At 39.6% G+C, this 20,962-nt stretch overlaps 1 long non-coding RNA gene across 1 annotated transcript; it reads right to left on the bottom strand.

The window, feature by feature from the left end:
- Positions 1-780: 780 nt before the first annotated feature.
- On the bottom strand, positions 781-1,796 carry LOC121526136. The gene is made up of 2 exons (XR_005993288.1): positions 1,546-1,796; positions 781-1,099 (listed from the first exon to the last, which is right to left on the bottom strand). It is a non-coding gene; the product is annotated as an uncharacterized LOC121526136 (long non-coding RNA).
- Positions 1,797-20,962: the final 19,166 nt, after the last annotated feature.

The raw sequence follows: 20,962 nt of genomic DNA, 5'->3' as shown, positions 1-20,962 counted from the left end.
AAAAAAATGTTTAATCCTTGGCACTTCAACATGGTGGCAAGCCAGTTTTCTTTCATGGTTTGACAGATTCTGATAAGCCTTGATGGATGTCCTTGGATCATGTTTGGCTTTAAATTTAATGTTCTCAAAGGATTTCAACCCACGACCCATGTGACCCTTTTTTCAGTTAGAAACTGAAGAATAAAGAAACATACTGATAAGTTAAATGAGGCACATGTTTCCATTTCATGTGATTAATACATTTTTAAGTTAATCTAAGTTATTCCTGCAGCCAAACTCTTCATTTGAAAAAGAAGCTAAAGTAGCATCGAAATGCTTCTCCTTCAGCAACAGGACAAGACCCATAGCGGCCTACTGGTTGTATCATTCAGAGTAGTAAAAAAAGGGAATGATGTAGACTCACACTCTGATATTTTTATGCACTTCCAAGGCTAGGCCAGGCACTGAAACAACATGAGAACTCTCTAAACAGCAAATGAGACAGAGGACAGGCAGTAATGAAATGTAGTTCACCTACTTGAGAATAAGGGAAAAACAGCCAATGCAGCATCACTTGAAATTCCATTTGCAGTGTTCTTTGGGTTTTTTCACTCTCTATTCTCAAACATAGACCCTAGAATGACTAATGTAACATTTTGAATATGTTAACCTAGATAAACGAAAATTATATTAATTGGAAAAAATTGAAATAATAAATAGTAGAAAATTAGGTAATTCAGAAAACTTAGGTTCGTCTCAAAGGAAGCCCAGGGAGTGTGAATAATACAACAAATACAGAAGTTAAGTTTAAAGTAAGTGTATTGACAAATAATATTTTTTCCAAATAATAAACACAAACAACTTCAAACAATCCATCAATAATAACAAAGGGAGGCCTTTTTTAAAAAATTGCAAAAAAATTAAAGTTCTGCCCTTTCTCTAATCGACCTTAAATCAGTTCAGTTCCTCATGTCCCAGAGTCCTTGTTCCTACCCTAACCGTGGTAGTCTTCTTTGGGAAAGGGGGGTAGGTGTGGGGAGTTCAGAGTTCCTTGGGTAGCTCGCCAGTCTTACGACGGATCCAATCCAGGGAAAGGAAGGGGTAACAAAAAAAACCTGACCTAAAAAGGGGTCAGTAAAATACAAACAATTACTATTCTTTATCAAACATATGTTGTACTACTCTTCGTTAATTCAAACTCTTTCATCACAAAATCCGCGCTTCACATCCAATTCTCACTACGAGAACACAATTTATCTAATATAAAAATTAATTAATCTCATTAAGCATTTCACTTAAAAAAATAAAGTTCTCATTTTCAATGGAATGTACCTAAATTTCGGCAAAGCCGATTTACTTTAACATATCAAATAATTTTAACAAATATACATACAAATAAGTCAAAGACAAAACGGCGTGCAGCTGCACGCAGCATAAATTAGCTGTTTTCTTAATGAGGTTTGGCATATAAATCTCCGCAAGTCCCGCGGAGGAACAAAGGCACTAGCCGGAATTTTAAATCAACTTAGGACATATTATGAGAATAACAAAAGAAACAACACTCACCGCTGAGTCTCTATAATGTTAGGATCGACCGTTTAGTGAAGGTAGTGTGTAATTTCTGCTGCCAACCAGCCGTGCTGCCTGCGTGACCCCAGGTGAGGAGATTGCCAAAGAGGAAGTGACCTTGTGCACCGGATATTTATGTGTTATGGGATGAGCTCGAATTGGATAATGAGTTGCGGATTTGGGGTGTGGTATGAACGGTTTGTAAACAAAATAAACAGTTTAAGGAAATTAGTAAATTAATTTGGGGAAAAAATAAAATAACCAGTTTGTTATGGCGGCACAAGGTCACTCCTGCAGGCAGGCAGGATGGCACAATCTGTATACATTTAAATTAATTCATTGGGTTACACTAATCTTCCATTTCTCCCTGTCTTTACTTGCCAATATCGGCTTCAGAGAAACTGATGATGTCTTTATGTTTCTATTGGAGAAGAATAAAAAACTTCCCAAACATTTGCTTGGACTTCGTATTCTGCATTGACCAAGAAAGCATCACAGAGTTGGAAAAATTAAGGCAAAGTAGAAAAGCCAAACATGGCAGTTCATTGAGGGACTGCAAAAGTGCTCATCAAATACTTGGTTTTACTGCAGAATCAAACAAGTTTACAGCCTGGATACAATAAACAACAACCTGTGGCTCTCAGACACCCCCTCTTGCAGACCATTACTGTTAGACTTCAATGGTCTGTCAGAACGGAATCATTTAATAAAGCAATTTAGACCACAGGGATTGGTAGAAAAGGCATAGCTGAACAGGCAGTGGAATATAATTTAACAATTCTCCTACAGTTCAATCAGATTTACTTGTCTGAACAGTAAGTCCACGTCAGCGTTAAAACATCAATCATGGGTGCGCAGATGGTCGAGTGGTTAAAGGCGCTACCCATATACACGGGTGGCCTTGGTTCAAATCCAGCCTGAGGCCCTTTACCGCATGTCTCTCCAGACTCTCTTCCCTGTTTCCAAGTCTATTCACTGTCCTTCCTCTATCAAATAAAGGCATGAAGAGGCCCAAAAATATATCTCTAAAAAAAAAAAAAAAAAACATCAACCATGCTGCGACCTGGCATAGGACTTAACGTGTCGTCTGGTCACGTCCTGGCGGATAATGCTGATTTGTGTGTGGACCCAGAATAAAACCAATTTTAAGATTTAAAAGTAAATGCCCCATAGCCAATCCAATGGAAACTTACTGATTTTGTTTTGAAAATTCCTGCAATATAGATCACAGAAGAAGAGCCATCTCAATGTCACTTTTTTCCAGTATCACTCTGGCCAAATATGTACCATAGTAAAACAGCCGAATAGGAACTTAAATCTGCTTAAAGTCCACCCACCCATCCATCCATCCATCTTTCCATTCACTCATTTCACTCTCCTTATCCATGATCGGATCATGGTGGTAACAGGCTAGCCAAGTTGACCCAGACATCCCTCTCCCCAGTAATGCTCTTCTCCAAAGGGAGGTACCCAGAGGACATCCTAATCAGTTGCCCAAAACCACTGCAACTGGCTTTTTAAGATGCCAAGCAGTTGTGGCTCTACTCCAAGCTCATTACCATAGGTTAGGGCTGGAAGACAGATTGACTTTTTAATGGAAAGCTTAGCCTTCAGGCTCTGCTGTCTCTTGTACAACACTCTGTCTAGTACCACACTTCAGTCATTCAAGCCAATTTGCTTGGCAACCTTACAACCCATTTTCACTTCACTCAAGAACAAAAACACAAGAAACTTGAACCCCTTCACTAGGGGTAAGACTCACTCCCCCACCGGAGGAGGCAATCCACTGGTTTCTTGCAGAGACCCATGGGTTAGGCTTAGAGGCCCTGACCCTCATCTCAGCCACTTCACACTTGGCTGCAAACCACCCAAAATCTCTGCTTGAGGTCCCAGCCTGAAGAAACCAACTGAATCATATCATCTGTGAAAAAGCAGAGATGAAATTTTGAGGCTCATAAACTAGAAAACCTCTACCCCCTGGCTGTGCCTTGAGAACCTGTTAATGGCTAACAAGCACTGGATGCGTGACTAATTTGGTGTAGGAAATGCATCAGTCTGTTTTGTAAGGAGCGAGAAATGTAAACACTTAACAGAAATACAGCATTTATCAAGAGGCATGGATGACGATACTAGCTAAAATACCAGAAACTTGTAAAGTAAACTAGGTACATTAAGGTTATCTAAGCACAATTTTTCTCAACTTGGTGTCTTAGATAATGTGACAGCTCCTCAGAAGTGAAGGAAAAACATCTGGACCTCCCCCTAATGGCTGACCCCCCCCCCCCCCCCCCCTTTATTTATTTAAATATTTTTTCTAACAAGTCTAGTTTTAATTAGTTATTTCTGGCAACAAAAGAGTGTGACAACATAATTGTAAGCTCACTTGAAAAATGTGACTCCCGTAGGGTTGTGTGCACCCGATTAGCAGGGTAGAGAATGAACAGTGTCCTGTAATATGTCCTGCATTGTTATTTACTGCTTTCCTGTATCTCAGAAAGCTCTCTGCAGTAAAATGCCTCACATAATATGCATATTTGCACTGAATAATCTATTTACTAATTACAACTGTAACTTACTTACTGTACTCAAACGCTGCAAGTTATTAATCTATTCACTGTAACTCAAACACTGTAAGGGTTCTCTGCGGTAAAATGCTTCACCTCATATGCACATTTGAGCTAATCAACTATTTTAAATTACCTCATGTAAATCTGCCCAAATCTTTTCACATTTTATACTTCTGATCACGCCAGCATTCTTGCACCCTTTGCACATCTCACAGCCATACTATCAATGCACCCGCACTTGTACTGTATATACTAGGAAAAATAACAAACAAGATCTTGTACATATTCAAAACGTTTGTACTTTTTCAGGGTTTAATTTAATTCCTGTACATTGAGATCAAAGCTAACTGGAGTAAAAGTTCCTTGTTGCATAAGCAAACTTGGCCAGTAATGCTGATTCTGATTCTTTTGCTTCTGGTTTGGCATTTTGAATGTATGTAAATTCTGTTACATACCACTAGCAAAAGTTCCTCAGTGGAGTAGACTGAGTGGTTGAGGAGGCTACAGGAAGTTCTAGGCAATTGTGACCCTTCACTTCTGTTAACATTGGCTTTTCTACCTATGGATGAAGAAATACTTGAGCTGAGCGGCCCTTAACCCTCTGAATACGACGCTGTCGTGCACCACAAGAGACACAGGTGACAAAAGGTTAAATAGCTTTTGAACCATAAACTGTGCCACTTTTATTTTTTCCACTGAAAGCCCGCCATTTTCCTATTCTAATAATGCTATCCATGCCTTTGTAGCCCTTATGGAGGCTGTTTTAGCACGTCTGGAATTTGGGTGACTTTTCTGTAGTTTTTAAGGATTAAATCCACACCAGTAACTTTGACATTGAATGTTTATGTCAATTGAAGTTCTTTTTTTCCATTTAGTGTTTTTTCTCTTGTCTTTATAATCCCATAAGTTTTCAAAAATTTAAGTGGCATTACTGCAGCAGATTAACCCTTAGAGCTCACAGCTATTTTTTTCACCATCATTCTGTGACTAAAGGTTTTCAAAATATCTACAAAGAAAAGCCTGTGTGCTTTTTGCAGGTAGATTATTTTGTGCCACTCCTTCAAGCAGTAGAGAAGCAACATTTTGCTATAGGAGGACAGTCCCCCCTACCACAGTGCATTGCATGTAAACACTCCCCTCAACAAATATGCCACTACCCACTGAAGAAAGCCAAAGTACATGGATCTAACGCTATGGATTGAATCTTTAATCTTCATCACCAAAGTTCCAGGCTCGCTAGAACGGCGTCCATAAGGGCTATGGAAGCATCGGGGGTGGCAAATGAATGGCAAAATGGTCAGCTTTCAGAGGAAAAAAAGAGTGTCTATGACTTATGGTTCAAAAGTTATTAACGTTTTTATAAAGTCGTCACTTCTTGTTATTTATGACAACGCTGTCCTCAGAGATCAAGGGAAGTCAGCCAAGTTCCGGGCTCACCAGAAAATGTTCTGAAAGAGCTACGACTTAAGGTTCAAAAGTTACCAAGCAATTTACAAAGGGGTGTGCCTGTGTCACAGATCTGGGTTAAAGTCTAGGTTGTCCTGGAAAAAAAGGATGTTCTGGTCTTGACTGTGCAACACAGGGTTGATTTTTTACAAGCTCTTTAAGTCTATAAGTCCAGGGGAGACAAAAATGGTTACAAAATGCCCTAGGGCTCAGAGGGTTAATTATCATTGGTTTCTTGATCTAAGCTGCTGGCAACCAAAGTGAAGAAACAACCCTTTTTCATTATGTAGCTCAAGTTTTTCAGCATTTCTGAGTCTCTTGTGTGCCTGATTTTTGTTATTTTCCCTTTGGTGTCCTGCTAAGCTGCCTTTTCATAGATTTATCTATTTTGGCACTTTCTGTAGAGAGTTGGCCACCAAGCTGACTGGCAATACCTTTGACCTGTCCTGTGCCAGCAAGCCAGTTAGTCAGGGCATGCCAGCTTGCAACGGCACTGTGAGAAAAGCTTGGTGGCACAAACAGACCAGCTAAAGTAAAGTGAGATCAAACCAAATGTTTTTGCTATGCACCTACTGCCCTGGGCCCTCTTTAGATCTTGGGCCTCAAAGCAATTGCACACTTCCATGGTTGATCTGCATGGTGTGGAAGGTGCATCAACAGTCAGCCCTCACTGTGCAGACTTGGGCAATATAAGCACTTACCATGGGGTGTTTTGTATTAATTTTGTACAACTGTAGGAGGTTGAGATGAGCCTAGTTGCTTGATAGCTTGCATACATCTGTATTGTACCCACAGCACTCTACCTTTACTTTACAGGTTTCAAAATATTGAGTTAATTCCTGTTTTAAAACTGTATTTTAATATTTTACCCTTGTACTGTTGGCTTGGGGGAAACTAATTCCCTACGTTTAAAGGTTTGAATGTACTGAATTGCTGTATTTAGGCATAAATGGTTAGAATGGTGCACTCAAGCAGGTTAGCTCAACATAGTCAAAGGAAAAGACCACCACAGGGTATTTAATAATGCATGGGATAGTGTTAAAGAGCTTATGAGCGATGCAGTCATGCCAACAGTACAAGCTTCTAGCAGCATTATTAACTTTAGGCCAGGAGGCTGCGTAGCTTTGAGGACAGCCAGATAGTCTGAAGGGGATTATATAATAGCACCAAAGGAGAATGACTAATGCAGAGATACAGCAAAGGAGGTATGATGAACACACTTCCCAACAGGCAGTGATCCACTGGCTGGGTCGTACACCCTATGGACCTGTGCGCACCAATCACCATTATTTATTTTTAGTAAGATGAAGCCAAGAGCTGCTTTGGGAGGCCACCAGAGTCTCTATTTTTAATAGGAAGTTTTTTAAGCTTTCAGCACCTGGCACTTTAAGTGCTAAAACACATGCAGGCTTCTGCGGGCTGTCAACAACTCATCCTTCACACAGTTAGAGAAGGCGAGAGATGGTGTAAGAAGGTGTCCTAAGAGGAAAGTGCTCTTTAGTCAAAGAAGGAGACTGACACATGGACCTGGAGGAGATCTTTCAGTGGAAGCCAACAGGGATTTGGAGATTATAAGTAATGCACAACAGCAAAACTATACTGCAGGCTGCTTTTTTTCTAAACTGTGTGCCTGAAAAGCTTTAATTTTCTCTGTGACCTTGATTTTTATTTATCTGTAGCTTTAGGAAAGGATTATCTCACAAATAATTAAAAACCGAAGGCTTCAAGCAGCAAGAAGCTAAACAGGAAATTAAAATGTATATTTGTTTTTTGGGCACAATTTCATTAACTTCTCTTTTATGTAAATTTTTTTCTTTGTTTCCCCTTGCTTTGAGTGGTTAAACCTAATTACAATATGAGGAAACTTTGTCTTCTCTTCTTTACAATTATATCATCCATCTCTGTCATCAGTATTTCAGAAGTGCTGTGCTAAATAAAGAAGTCCCCCTCCCTTTTACCTTTCTATTCTGTTTCTACTTCAATAAACAAGACATTTCCAGACAGGGCTGAAGAGAGAGAACTGCCCTTTACTACAAGCCCAGCATGTTTTAGGGTGCATTATACAGGCTGCTGTGATGGGCTTCATACCAAATATAAATGGTCTTTTTTCCTCCTTATTCTCTCACAGTCAATGCATTATGTTTGACTGTGCTCTGACATTTGTAAAAGGGCTGACACAAAATAACCTCCTATTCAGCACTTCTGTTTTACTATCCTGTCCCCTTTTAAATCCAGTTATAAGTCAACTGGAGTGGCTGGAATAACAAAAACTGCATTACAAAACACCAGAGGCCTGAAACTGCAAGATATGCCAACAATAACCTTTCTCTTTTTCTTCTACCTCACTATGACCTATTAGATGACAGGAGAGTGCTGTGGGGTGAGTGTGTGTTTTTTTACTTTAACCTGTAATAAAAGATTTTACTGAGAGGCCTTTGACTTATGTTGGAGGCAACAATGGGAAACATGCTTTACTATAGTGGTCACAAATCATCATAAATAAATGCGAAAAAGAAAGAATTCAGGTATGAATTAATGATGACATATCAGTACTGCAGCTAGTGTCTTTATACATTAATAGTGTATTAATTAAGGTGTTGGAATAATCATGACCCATGAGTTATGAAGGATATTGACAATTTCTTCATGGTAAATCTGCAGTAAAAGAGACAAGATTAAAAAAAGACCAGTTTACATTTGTAAGGAACATGCGTTTCTAAGATGAGCAGCAGAGCTGAGTATGTGGGTTGCGTCCATGAAAAATTTGCTAAATATTCTCTGCCAATGCAAAACAGCTTATTCTGCCATTGATTCTTGTTTGGTGTTTAGTGGATTGGATGATTAAAGTCTGAAGAAACAGACACATTGGTCATTTAACTATATATTAATTTAACAAACAGGAGCCTCAGTAGTGTGTGGAAGAACCATACACAGCCACAACAGCCTGGCACCTCCTCCTCATGCTGGTCACCAGCCTGGTCACACTGCTGTGGGACGGCATCCCATTCTTCAACCAGCATTTATAGCAAGCCATCCACTGTGGTTGTGTTGATCACTGTGGCATGAATGGCACACCCAAGCCGATCCTTTAAGTGTTGAATGGGGTTAAGGCGATGACTGCTGGTAGGCCATTCCATCCCCTCCACCCCAAATTCTGGAGGTAGTCTCTGATAAACCCCACTCTGTGGGGGCGAGCGTGTCATATTTGAGGATAGAGTTCTGTCCCAGACTGTGGAGATATGGGATTGCCACAGGTTGCAGAATATCATCTCGATATCTCTATTTATTGAGATTGCCCCCAATAATAACAAGCCTCGTTTTTCCAAAGAGGGAGATGAGGCTCCACACCATCACACTGCTTTCCCCAAAAGATGTTACTCTATTGGTGCAGCGATCTGCATAGCATTCTCTGCCTCTTTTCCACATTTTGACCCTATGATCTATTGCTGTGGGCAGAATCTGGACTCATCCCTGACCATAATGTTCCTCCACATGTTCAGGTTCCGGTGCACATGTTGCCAACACCAGCAGAAACCAGCCTAATGCTGAAGGGCAGCCATGGCAGGCCTCCTGGCAGCCCTATGAGACCAAAGATTGGCTTTGTGCAGTCTGTTCTAGATTGTGTGGGCCCATGCTCAAAGGTGCTGATGCATCTGAAATTCAGCACATTGGGGCACCAGAATCTCAAAACAAGAGTCAGTAGCAAAGGCAAAATAAGCTGTTTGACTTTGGCAGAGAAGATTTGGCAGATTTTTCATGGAGGCAACCCACACACTCAGCTCTGCTGCTCATCCCACAAATACATGTTCCTTACAAATGTGGCATCATTTAAAAGGGTGATAAACAGGCTTTTCAATGGTATAAGATTTATTACCAAGAAGCATTGTTAGAAGAAAGAAATAATCTACCAAACGCAAATTTCCTTACTTTTTGTGATTAGTTTATCTGCTTCATTATATCAAAATGATCACACTTTCAACTAAGCAGATTTGTCAGGGTTTTTTCTAATTTAATTATGTGTCCTATGTCTTCCCTTTTACTGGAGATCTGGGGTAACCAAGAAAATTACAAACATCATTAATTACACTTGAGTCATGATCAAAGAAACACCTTACTAATTTATTGCATTTATTGATTAGTGTGCGAAGACAGGCATGAGGTAGGATCAAACAGGTATATAACTGATAGTTCATCATGAACTCAGCCTTAAAGAAAGTCATGCATTAATCCAATAATCTGTGGACTCCATAATGAAGTGTTAACAAGTTTTCTTTCCAGGGGAATATCAATGACTAAGGCAGATACAGTATACTCTAACATGCTAAGCAGCTGCCTTTAACTCTTGACTTCTGATGCTGAGCATATAATGCACAATTGTGTTTTACCAGTAAACAACTTAATGCTGCAGCTGGAAACCAGGCTTTGAAAGTGGTGTATCAGCAGCAAAAGAAAAAAGGCCCCATGAAATGGATTTCAAAAAAGTCCAAAAGACATAAGGTTGTAAAGTTTGGAGATTATTTTGTGTAGGATCTTCAGCAACACAATGGCCTGTCCATCAATTGATGCATTACTAATCAAAGAAACTGAATTACTGACTCTTTAAAGAGTTCACTTTTTTTACTTGTTTATGCACATAGGTAGGCAGGTACTCGCACTCATACACCCACAAATACCCAGAAGCCAGTGAGCCACACCGTCTCTGAAAAATATGGATCAATGTACAGCAGAGTGGCCAGTGGACCAGCTGGTATTAAATCACCCTATCATACTGCAGAACACAAACCAGCAGGCCCATTTATCATCCAATTATGAGCCAGCATGATAAGCAGTGACTCGTGACTCTAGGTCTGTTTGTAGGAGAAGAAACTTTGTAAATATGCAGGTAACTGCATGCAAAGTGTCGCACCAGCACAGAATGTCTTTGTTCAACACACACATGCACAAAGTCACATATGGTCTTGCAACAGGTGTAGCAGCCTTATTTTTGTGTGTGCTGAAGGCATGAAAGTTTTTATTTATTGATAATGACGATAAAATTTCACCAAGATTATGATTCGGTTAAATTATTAATTATTATTAAAACCATTGGTGCTAGCTGCACTTTAATTTGGCGGTATAACAGGCAGCATGCTATAAAGGGTTGATTACCGAGGTGAATGGAAATAAGAAATACACAGGCCAGCTCTGACTTTAAAGACCCTGTAAAGTGAAATCTCAAACTTTGTGTCTTAACACACTAGATATGTAGGAATATGGTTGTTGTAAACATGTGAAATCAATGATATCTATGTGTGACTGAATTTTGGATTTAGACCTTTAGAGAGTTTTTCACCTCTTTCCTGACTAGGTTTCATTTGGGCAGGGCAAATATGTGGGCTCATGATGTCACAAGCCCACAGTAGGGAATAACTCCACCCCTCTAACACTACAATATAAAATCACAGAGCAGTTCATTTCAGTACAGTCTGTTGTTAGCTGATGTCAGTGCCTCTATTTAAAGTTAACAGTAAGTTAAATGCTGTTTTATTGTTCACTGTGAGGTCAATCTATCAGTCACAGTGGCCTATGGACCATTTAAAGCATCATAACAGAGATTTGAGACAGAAAAAGGACTTTGTCTCTTCTTCTAGGGTCAACGTAAGGTCAAGGGGCAGGCTAATGACATGAGAGCTTTCCTGAATTCATTTTTTTTTTTTGCATTTTTAAATTTTAGAGGATCGTATTCTCCTGAGTGGGTGTTGATTCAGCTCATTTAACAGACACACCCATACCATCCAAGAGCAGATTTTACTGCCTCATTTTTTATGATTTTGAAGCTTAATTTTATAAACTAAGAGATGTTTTATTTGACTGAAATTTGACCTGGGGGTTCATAACACAGTGACCTTTCATACAACAAACCTATATACAAATTTATTGTCACTTTACACTTTACTGAACATTTACAGGAAAATGTTCAGGGGCACAGACATTACTGTCTGTCTCCTCTGCTCTCTGATCTGCCCGTCGCCCACCTTTGCTTAGAAAAACCTTCAGACTGTCGTATAGGTAGTTTTGAACATTTTTACCAAGTTATAAAAATACCATAATAATACCAATAATCATGATATTTTAGGTCCTGATAATCGTGAAATTTGGATATCATAACATCTTTATTGTTTCTTAATTGTTTCTTCCTTCTCTCCTTTAATTCTTAGTTTAGCATCCTGCAGAATCCCTACCACTATCAGTCCCCACACACCTGCACACAGCCTCTCAAAGAAAGAAACACAAAACTCTTGCAGAATTAGTTTCCTCTCTCACCGTACGACAGATAATAGATCAACCAGCTCTTTGCCACCCCTCTCAAACACTTTCTCTTTGAACACAGCTTACACACAAGTCCGACCCCTCCCTCTCAGTGTAGTAATAATAGAGAACCAGAGCCCCTTGCCGTCTACCTGCAGCACTGGGTCATTAAGCTGCCATAGACGCTGACACAGTGTGAAATGAGACAGCGCCGGAGACGTACGGAGAGTGAGGCATACGGAGAAGAGACTAACAAAGAGTGTGAGGAGGAAAAAGTGGAGTGAGAGGTGGAAAGGATGTGAGAGGACCGCACGGCGACAGAGGGAGAGACAACAAGAGGCAGAGTGATAGACAGAGAGACAGAGATTTGTGGGAGGGATGTGATGGAGAGATGAAACATTTCACCTATCATTAGTGAAGTTGTGCCAGTCTCTGAAGCTCCCCGAAGGCCTTGATATGGAGGGTCGAGAAAGGGTCACATCTTTTAACTCCACCTGGCTGCTATTTCAATCAGTCAGCAAAACATCAAGCTTCACTTCCTCTGGCAAAAATTCTGAAAACTTAAATAACAGAAATCCACTCAGAAAAAATGAACAAATGTGGAAGAGAAGTACAAATGTGGAGGAAATGTACGACTGTGTAGCATCAGTACCATCAGTCTCATTGGCTGAATTCAAAACCTGAAAGAAGCATTGTGTTTGTCCATTCTAGGAAACACACCTGACTGAGAAGGGGCATTTTTTTAATGAATTAAATATTTTTATTTTTTATGTATTTTATTTTGGGATAAGATGGTTGAAAAGAGGGCTCTCAAAAGCTCCAAACATTTAAGGTAATCAATAAAACCAAAACTTGGTGCCATCTACTGTCAGTGGCTGAAAAATGGCAGCTCAATGGACATGTTATAAATGGGGAAGTGTCACCATCTGTTGTCCTGTCTTACCCACAGGAGTATGCATACTGTGTCTGGGATTGGATTGGGTGTGTAAGGAGTTTCATTCAATCCTGGATATTTGCCTCTTCTGGCTCAGCTCCTGGTTCTCAACCAGTGGCTCGAAATCCAAAAGTGGATTAGGGAGCATTTTTCACTGAGTCGTGGGTTAGTAATTTGAAAATGAATTGTAGCAACAAGTCTTTGCTGCACCTGTGTCTGAAAGGTCCAGTCATTGATTTATCAGTATTACTGGCTTCCATTACACAATGAAGTCAAAAGAACATCCAAGCAACTCAGAGAAAAGGTTGTTGAAAAGTTTAAGTCAGGGGATTAATACAAAAACATTTAGAAGGCACTGAACATCCCCCAGAGTTCAGTAAAATCCATCATCAAGAAATGGAAGGAATATGGCACATGTGTAAATCTGCCTAGATCCTCACAGACTGAGTGACTGTGAAGGAGGGAGACTAGGCCACCAAAACGCCTATGACAACTCTGAAGAAAAGCTTCAGCAACTGAGAGAGGAGAGACTCTGCATACAGCTGTTTCCTGTGCTCTTCACCAGTCAAAGCTTTATGTGGGAGAGTGGCAAAGACAAAGACACTGTTGAAAAAATTCAAATTAAATCTCGACTTAAATTCACCAAAAGCAAGTGGGAGACTTGGTCTGAAGAGACCAAAACAGTGCTTTTTGGCCATCAGACAAGTCGCTACAGTGCAGTGAAAAAGTATTTGGCCCCTTTCTGATTCCTGACTTTTTTGCCTATTTATCACAATTAAACGTTTCGGATCGTCAAACCAATTTTTATATTTCACAAAGACAACCCAAGTAAATACAAGATGCAGTGTTTGAATGATTATGTAATGCTTGGGGGGGGGGATCCAAACCTACCTGGCCCTGTGTGAAAAAGTAATTGTCCCCCTGAACCTAATAACTTCTTGTGCCACCCTTGGCAGCAATAACTGAAATCAAGCGTTTGTGATAACTGGTGATGAGTCTTTCACATGTGGAGGAATTCTGGCCCACTCTTCACAGAATTGCTTTAACTCAGCCATATTGGAGTGTTTTCCAGCGTGAACTGCCGTTTAAGGTCACACCACAGCATCTCAGTTGGATTTAACCCCAACTGTGCCACTCCAAAACCTTAATTTTGTTCTTCTTGAGTCATACAGAGGTGGACTTGCTGGTGTTTTTCGGGTCATTGTCCTGCTGCAAGAGTGCTTGAGCTTGAGGGCATAAACTGATGCCCGGACGTTGGCCTTCAGGATTTTCTGGTAGACAGCAGGATTTATTAATCCATCAATCACAGCAAGTGGTCCAGGTCCTGAAGTAGCAAAGCAGCCCCAGACCATCACACTGCCACCACCATGTTTGACTGTTGGCATGATGTTCTTTTTATCAAATGCTGTGTTATTTTTATGCCACATGTAACAGGACTCAAACCTTCCACAAAGTTCAACTTTTGTCTCGTCAGTCCACAGAATATTTCTCCAAAAGTCTTGGGGATTATTTTTGGAAAATATGAGTTCTTTTTTGTCAGCAGTGGTTTTGGCCTTGTTTCTTATAGTTGAGTCATGAACTCTGACCTTAACTCAGGCCAGTGAGGCCTGCAGGTCTTTGGATGTCGTTCTGGGTTCTTTTGTGACCTCCTGGATGAGTCGTCATTGCACTCTTGGAGTATTTTGGTTGGCTGACCACTCCTGGGAAGGTTCACCACTGTTCCCAGTTTTCTCCATTTGTGGATAATGGCTCTGATTATGGTTCGCTGGAGTCTCAAAGCCTTGGGAATGGCTTTGTAACCTTTTCCAGACTGACAGATTTCAGTCTCTTAGTTTTTTCATTTGTTCTTGAATTAATTTGGATCGTGGCATGATGCGTTTTTGTTGAGATCTCATACTTCACTTTGACAGCTTCTATTTAAGTGATTTCTTGATTTAACAAATCTGCCAGTAATCAAGCCTGGGTGTGGCCAGTGAAATTGAACTCAGCTTTCCAAGAACTGTGGTTAATCACAGTTAACTCATGAATTACTTTTTCACACAGGGCCAGATAGGTTTGGATTTTTTTTCCCCCTTAAAAAAAAATCATTCAAACACTGCATTTTGTATTTACTTGGGTTGTCTTTGTGAAATATAAAAATAGGTCTGATTATCCAAAACATTTAAGTGTGATAAATATGCCAAAAAAAAAAAAGAAAAGAAAAGAAAAGAAAAGAAAAACAGTAATCAGAAAGGAGGCAAATACTTTTTCAGGGCACTGTATGTTTGACAGACACCAAATGCTGCACATCACCACAAACACACCATCCCCACTGTATAGCATAGTTATGGCAGCATCATGCTGAGGGGATGCTTCTTAGCAGCCAGCCCTGGAAGGCTTGTAAAGGTAGAGGGTAAAAATGAATGTGGCAGTGCTACACAGCACTGGTGTAAAGGCAACAAGGAGTGGCAGATTGAAAGCCCAGACCTCAGTCCAGTAGAGAATTTGTGGCTGGACTTGAAAAGAGCTGCTCACCAACAGTGCTGTTGAACTAAACACACAACAGAGCAGAAACTGGGATTCAATCCCACAATAAGTGTGTTGAGGACTCTTGCCTATGAATAAAGGCACCTGCTCAACCAACTGAGCTTCACCAGCGCTGAAGTCTAAGTGTCCCATCATATAAGGCTGGTTAACTCTGACCATTCCCCATACTGATGGCATGAGAGAAACAACTGAAAAAGAGGCTGTACACTGATCTGTACTGTGTTTGACAACACATTATCTCTGGCTTGGTGCATAGCTCAGTAGGCTGAATCCTCTTCATTCAGTGTGTCTCTACCTGCTGGGCAGGTACTACTACCTAACAGCTGTTGTAGATATCAGGCTGAGGTCTTGTCAGGAAAAACAAAAATCATGAGAAGATGGATTGTTGTTTGGATGGTTCAGTCCTCCCTCTGCTGGAAGTGATTATCTAAAGGGATACATAAGGCATCTGGTTCTTACAGTTATGAAACATTTTTTAATGTTTAATATTTTGTTAAGTCAAAATAAGATGGTGTAGTCATTTGGGCATTGCTCCATGTGTGCCACTATTTCTCGATATCTTCTGTATTCATATGCTTCTTTTAACTGTGGCTGGGATTAGAAACAAAAAATAACTGACCTAAGCCGTGAATAAATTACCTTCCCTTATTCTCCATCTTGCATAAAACAAGAATAAACCCCTGTCGAGCATGCATAAATATACGAAGAACACACAAGCACACAATGCATTTAGCAATCACGTTCATTCATATGCACAGTACACAAACACACACTCAAAGAGAAAGAATGGGAATCAAGACAAGAGTGTAATTGCGACCTAAATCCTGTGATTAGAGGGGGTGAAGCGGAGAGAAGCTGATCAGCTGATTTGGTTGATTAGCCCGACGCTGACGACTTTAATTTGCTGCGCCAAGTCAGAGAGAGGACAAGGCAGCATAAAAGAGTGTACCACTGTTGACTGCTGTTTGTAGAATAGCCTCTCTTTCTCTTAGTCAGCGGTACCTTGGCACGGCTTAAAAAAGAGTCTGTGCATGTGAATGTGTTTGGGGATATCATGGCTCTGTCTTCTTCCTGAAATAACTGGATGGACTAATTAAGAGTGCTTCATTCACCTTTTCAGAGTCAAATTACAGACATTGCTCATAAGCACATGTGGCACTTCCTCCCACATGCAAATAAATCATATTAAGGATCAGGAAACCGAGCACGCAATTTATGTTAAATACTCCAAAAATCAACAACTAAACGGGTTTTTGGAAACTAACTGAGTGCCCAGTCTTTTCCTTTCAAGAAAATCCCAATCTCTACTTTTTGGAGGTTTCACCCCTCAATGCTTAATCTTGGAGCCTTTTGACAGGAGGTCAAACTTTACAGGCCAATTCTCTGAGAAGTGGTAAACTCTGCCTCATCTTGATGAGTCTCTTGGCTCTCAGTGCTGGTTCTGACCAGCTGATCTGGCTGACAATTTAATGGAGAACTGCCAGAGGGGTTACAATATGTGATGCCATAGACAAGAGAGGAAGTAGTGCTGATAATGTGAGCTCCAGTGGACTGCTGCTGTCCCTCCCTGCAGTGCTGGAACGGAAGGGCAGTTGTGTTCATGAAGACAGTCCTAATTTAAGAGAAAGAGGGTTCAAGCTGAGCTATTTCACACTGGTAAGTCAGGGTTTCAATGGGCACAAATCATACTCTTTCTCTCTCCTTTTTCAAAAATGTCAGGTTGCAGTTTCATGGTTTACCTTGCTGTTTGCTGCAACATATTTAGGTAGAGGAAAACACAGAGCTGAAACAGCAAATCAAATCTTAAAAAGAAGAAAAGAAAAGAAAAATGGGCCAGTTGAGCAACAAAACATACCATGTAGGTGTGAGAGAGAGTAAACTACATGATGGAAGCTCCACAGACAGCCACTGTCATGTCAACACAAGATTAATTACTTTAACTGGAGTTTGAAATTAAAGTCTTGCCAAAGCCAGTCAGGATCTGAACATCAGTTTGCTTTAAATATGAAATGTCCAAATCCAATAAAACTATCACTATTGCTGCATCTGCTATAGCTTGCAATGAAAGAAAACCTTGCCACCATTGCTTTTTCCTTAAAAGATGCTGATTGATCCAGTCATTCTGTGGCTGAGAACATAATGTTTTAATTTGAAGCTTGGCAAAATGGATATGCCTGATGACAGGCAAGAAATCTGGCCAATCCCTCATTGTAAAGAAATCCAACACCTTAAGGGAATTGAAAAAAGGGCTGTTCTGAATATTAGAAACATAAAAGTGTGCAAGTAAATTGTTCAATGCTGAGATGACATTATGAAGTCTAACTGTGGGCTGAGATGTGTGCCACCAGAAACTGAATTTGAATAATGATTTTGAAGTTGAATAGCATGATTTGAATTTGAATTTAATGTTTTGATACTGAATTTAATGTTTTGAAAATGAATTTAATGTTTTGAAACTATTTCCACCACCCTCCACCAGCCGGCTTCTACTTCAAGTTAGCTGGTCATTACATGCGCTGGAGGAAAATACTGTAAGCCAGCTGTCCCTGTCATATTGACTGAAGCTATGCTGAACCATATTAGTAGCTAGCTCCAATAGCTACAGTAATGTTAGGACTTACATTGCATTTTTATTCCTGTAAATGATGATAAATATGAATAATTTTAACCCTTTAATGCCTGTTGTTGCATATTTGATATATACTTTTATGATACCTCTATCTAATCAATATGCTCAATAAATTATTCAAAAAAAAAAAAAAAACCTCCCGAATAAATCTGATAAATGATAAAAATGCCCTCAAGTGTATCATCTGTTACCAAAAACATCTAATGAATAAAATGAGATACTAAAAATATAATTGTTAAATTTTATGGAAATTTGATTTTTTTTTTAGATTTCAGTAGAAAGTTAAATGAACATTTCAGTTCCAAAAAATTAGAATTTTCTGGCTATTATTTGTGTTTTCAGGCTTTAAGGGGTTAAGCTTTATACAAACCTGATTATTGCATCCCTGGTCTTGAGACATCGCGGAAAAGATGCCAGCTCCGCTCAGTTCTTCTACTTGTATTTTTGGCAGTCCTGCTCAGTTGAGAACTATCTGTGCTTGATTACTCTTCCTCACAGAAGTGGATGACATAAACGGTGTGCCATGCTGAACTGAAATTGAATTGTAGAACTGAATTTGAATTTTTTTATTTTTGAATTTAAGGAATATACATAGTTGAATGCTCAAATGAATGAAATACAATTTCAAAGCAATCAAATTCAATTTAAAGGCAAAAAAATTCAGTTTCAAAGCAAATAAATTCAGTTTCAAAACAATAAATTCAAATCATGCTATTCAAATTCAGTATCATTATTCAAATTCAATTTCTGGTGGCACAAATCTCAGCCCATATCTAACAAGTAAATATCAAAGGGCAACTTGAGTGTTGCCTGTGATTTACTGGCGAGTCTGCTTAGGGCCTCACCATCATGTCATTGGTCACCTCTCTTACTCCTCCCAGTTATCAATCTGGCCAGGCAGCTAGCTCTGGGAAGAGTCCTAGTTGTGCCAGACAGGAGTAATAAGCATTTTCATTTATAAAAGCCTGTTTTTTGAGTTGCATCTCTTCTGGTTTATTTGATGCCTGTAGTTTTGAGAGTTTTATTCACTTGAGAGTACTAAAAACCTGCTTGCCTTCAAATCACACAAAAGCACAAACAAAAATTTGCTAATTAAAATTTGATTTTAATCACCCTTTAACAACATTACCTGTCAAACCTGTCCAGTTGCCCTTTTTCCCTTTTCAGCATTTAGCACTGCTGGGTGTCAAATGTGCTTTAACTAAATAAACCCAACCACTAGTGCTCCAGAGGAAATGCATTATAAAAGAGACGGAGAAAAAAATAAATGTTTTCTTTACTTGAGAGGCTGAGATTTAAGGGATTTCCCACACGGCTGTCAGAAAGGACTGAAGAGAGTGAATAAAAGAGGTAAACAGTTTAAGTACAAAAACAGCTGAAGAAGAAAAAAAAATCCATGGACTGTAAATTCTGGCTCCTATATTTCAGTCTGAAGGCTTTTCAAATAGACATATGAAAATGGAAACTGCATTAAGCGCTGTAATGTTTATGCAGTCTGTCTCTTAGGAAGCAAAATAGGACCAACATATAGAAATGCAACATTAACCTACAATGCACAGTCCATTAAATATATATACAAGACCAAAACACTGACCACAATTAGTGTTGCATGAGTGGTTCCTTTTACTACAGTTCTTACTTCCATTTTTGCATTTTTAGATTACCCATAAGCACATGGGAGAGACAAAAGTGCTTTAGAGAGAGGGGTTAGAAATAGATTTGCGTGATTCAACATTATCTGTGTGTAAAACTGTCAGAATTTTCCAGTAGACATGCACCAGTGTAGATGTTTATAGATACACGTAATTTCCCTTTAAATTATTTACTCTTTGCTTTGACACAATGAGTGGTCCTGCCTGCTTTTTGTTGCTGGGCTCTTAGTGCACAGTAAGGCAGGGTATAAACAGTTGACTGAAATAAGCTTGGATAAACACGAACTTTTGTGATTTTAATGGTGTGCTATTTGCAGCAGCTCACACTGCTGCTCAGCCCTCATAGTAAAACGGGTAATTTAGGTGCAGTAAAAGCAAAAACATGCTATAACAATGTCCCTGTTTGAATGAAGCTAAAACAAATGCTTCTGACAATGCAAAGGTCTCATGGGCACCCAGACCATGCTATGCTGCGCTCGGCTGATTGATTTTCAGTGGGAACATTTCTTTAGTCCAGCGGTTGTTATAAAATCACATTTTTGAGCTGAGCCACAGTGAAAATCAGCCGCTGCAAAGACACGGCTCCTGTTTGGTATGCAGCTGACTCTCAAAGAAAATGGGATTTTCATTCAAGGACAAAGACATTTTATCTTAAGTGCATTCAGGGAAGGCTTTTCAGCAGACATGAGCAGACCCTTTTTAAAATTTAATTAAATTAACTGAGGGCATTCATCAGCAGTTACTTCAACAAGACTTGTAACAGTGCTTTGAGGAATCATCACTGCTCTAAAGGTAAACAACAACGCTGTATGTTTTCGTCTGAATGCAAATTATCGTCTAGCAGACAGTCAGCTCAGTAGGAGGCCATTTGGCCATTAATTTGTAAATTCTGAATATGAATTTAACAGCCCACTATAGCAATAAAAGCAATATGTGCACTACTCCAGCTATTACCCTGTTTTCCAGCTCCAGCCCTTACAGCAGAGTGCACCAGGACATCAACATTACAGATCACTTGAACTCCACTTTAATGAAGTGGTTGTTTTAAAGATTTGTAGCAGACAGTAAATGAAGATAACAACTCTGCTGGAGTGCAGTCTCATCATTTTGTACGTGTAAACAAAGCCAGCGCTGTTAGTGTCGAGGCAACATTAAGTTTATGTTGCAACGAGATACACCAACCATAATTCTAACCTAAACAGCGTGCAGGTTTTTTTTTTTCAACACTGCCTGCACTTTTAGTGCGCTCACTGTGGTGTTAAGGTGTAATTTTATGAGGCCAGTAAAACGTTTATTCTTGTGATCTCCACTTTGACCAGGGTAAAGATTAGACACTTGTAAGACAGTGAGAAGGCAACTCTAAAACCAAAAG

This window comes from Cheilinus undulatus, linkage group 2 (genome assembly GCF_018320785.1).
Source record: "Cheilinus undulatus linkage group 2, ASM1832078v1, whole genome shotgun sequence".
Lineage (NCBI taxonomy): Eukaryota > Metazoa > Chordata > Actinopteri > Labriformes > Labridae > Cheilinus > Cheilinus undulatus.
Note: the sequence above shows the minus strand (reverse complement) of the source record. Positions and strands in the feature narration are given on the sequence as shown.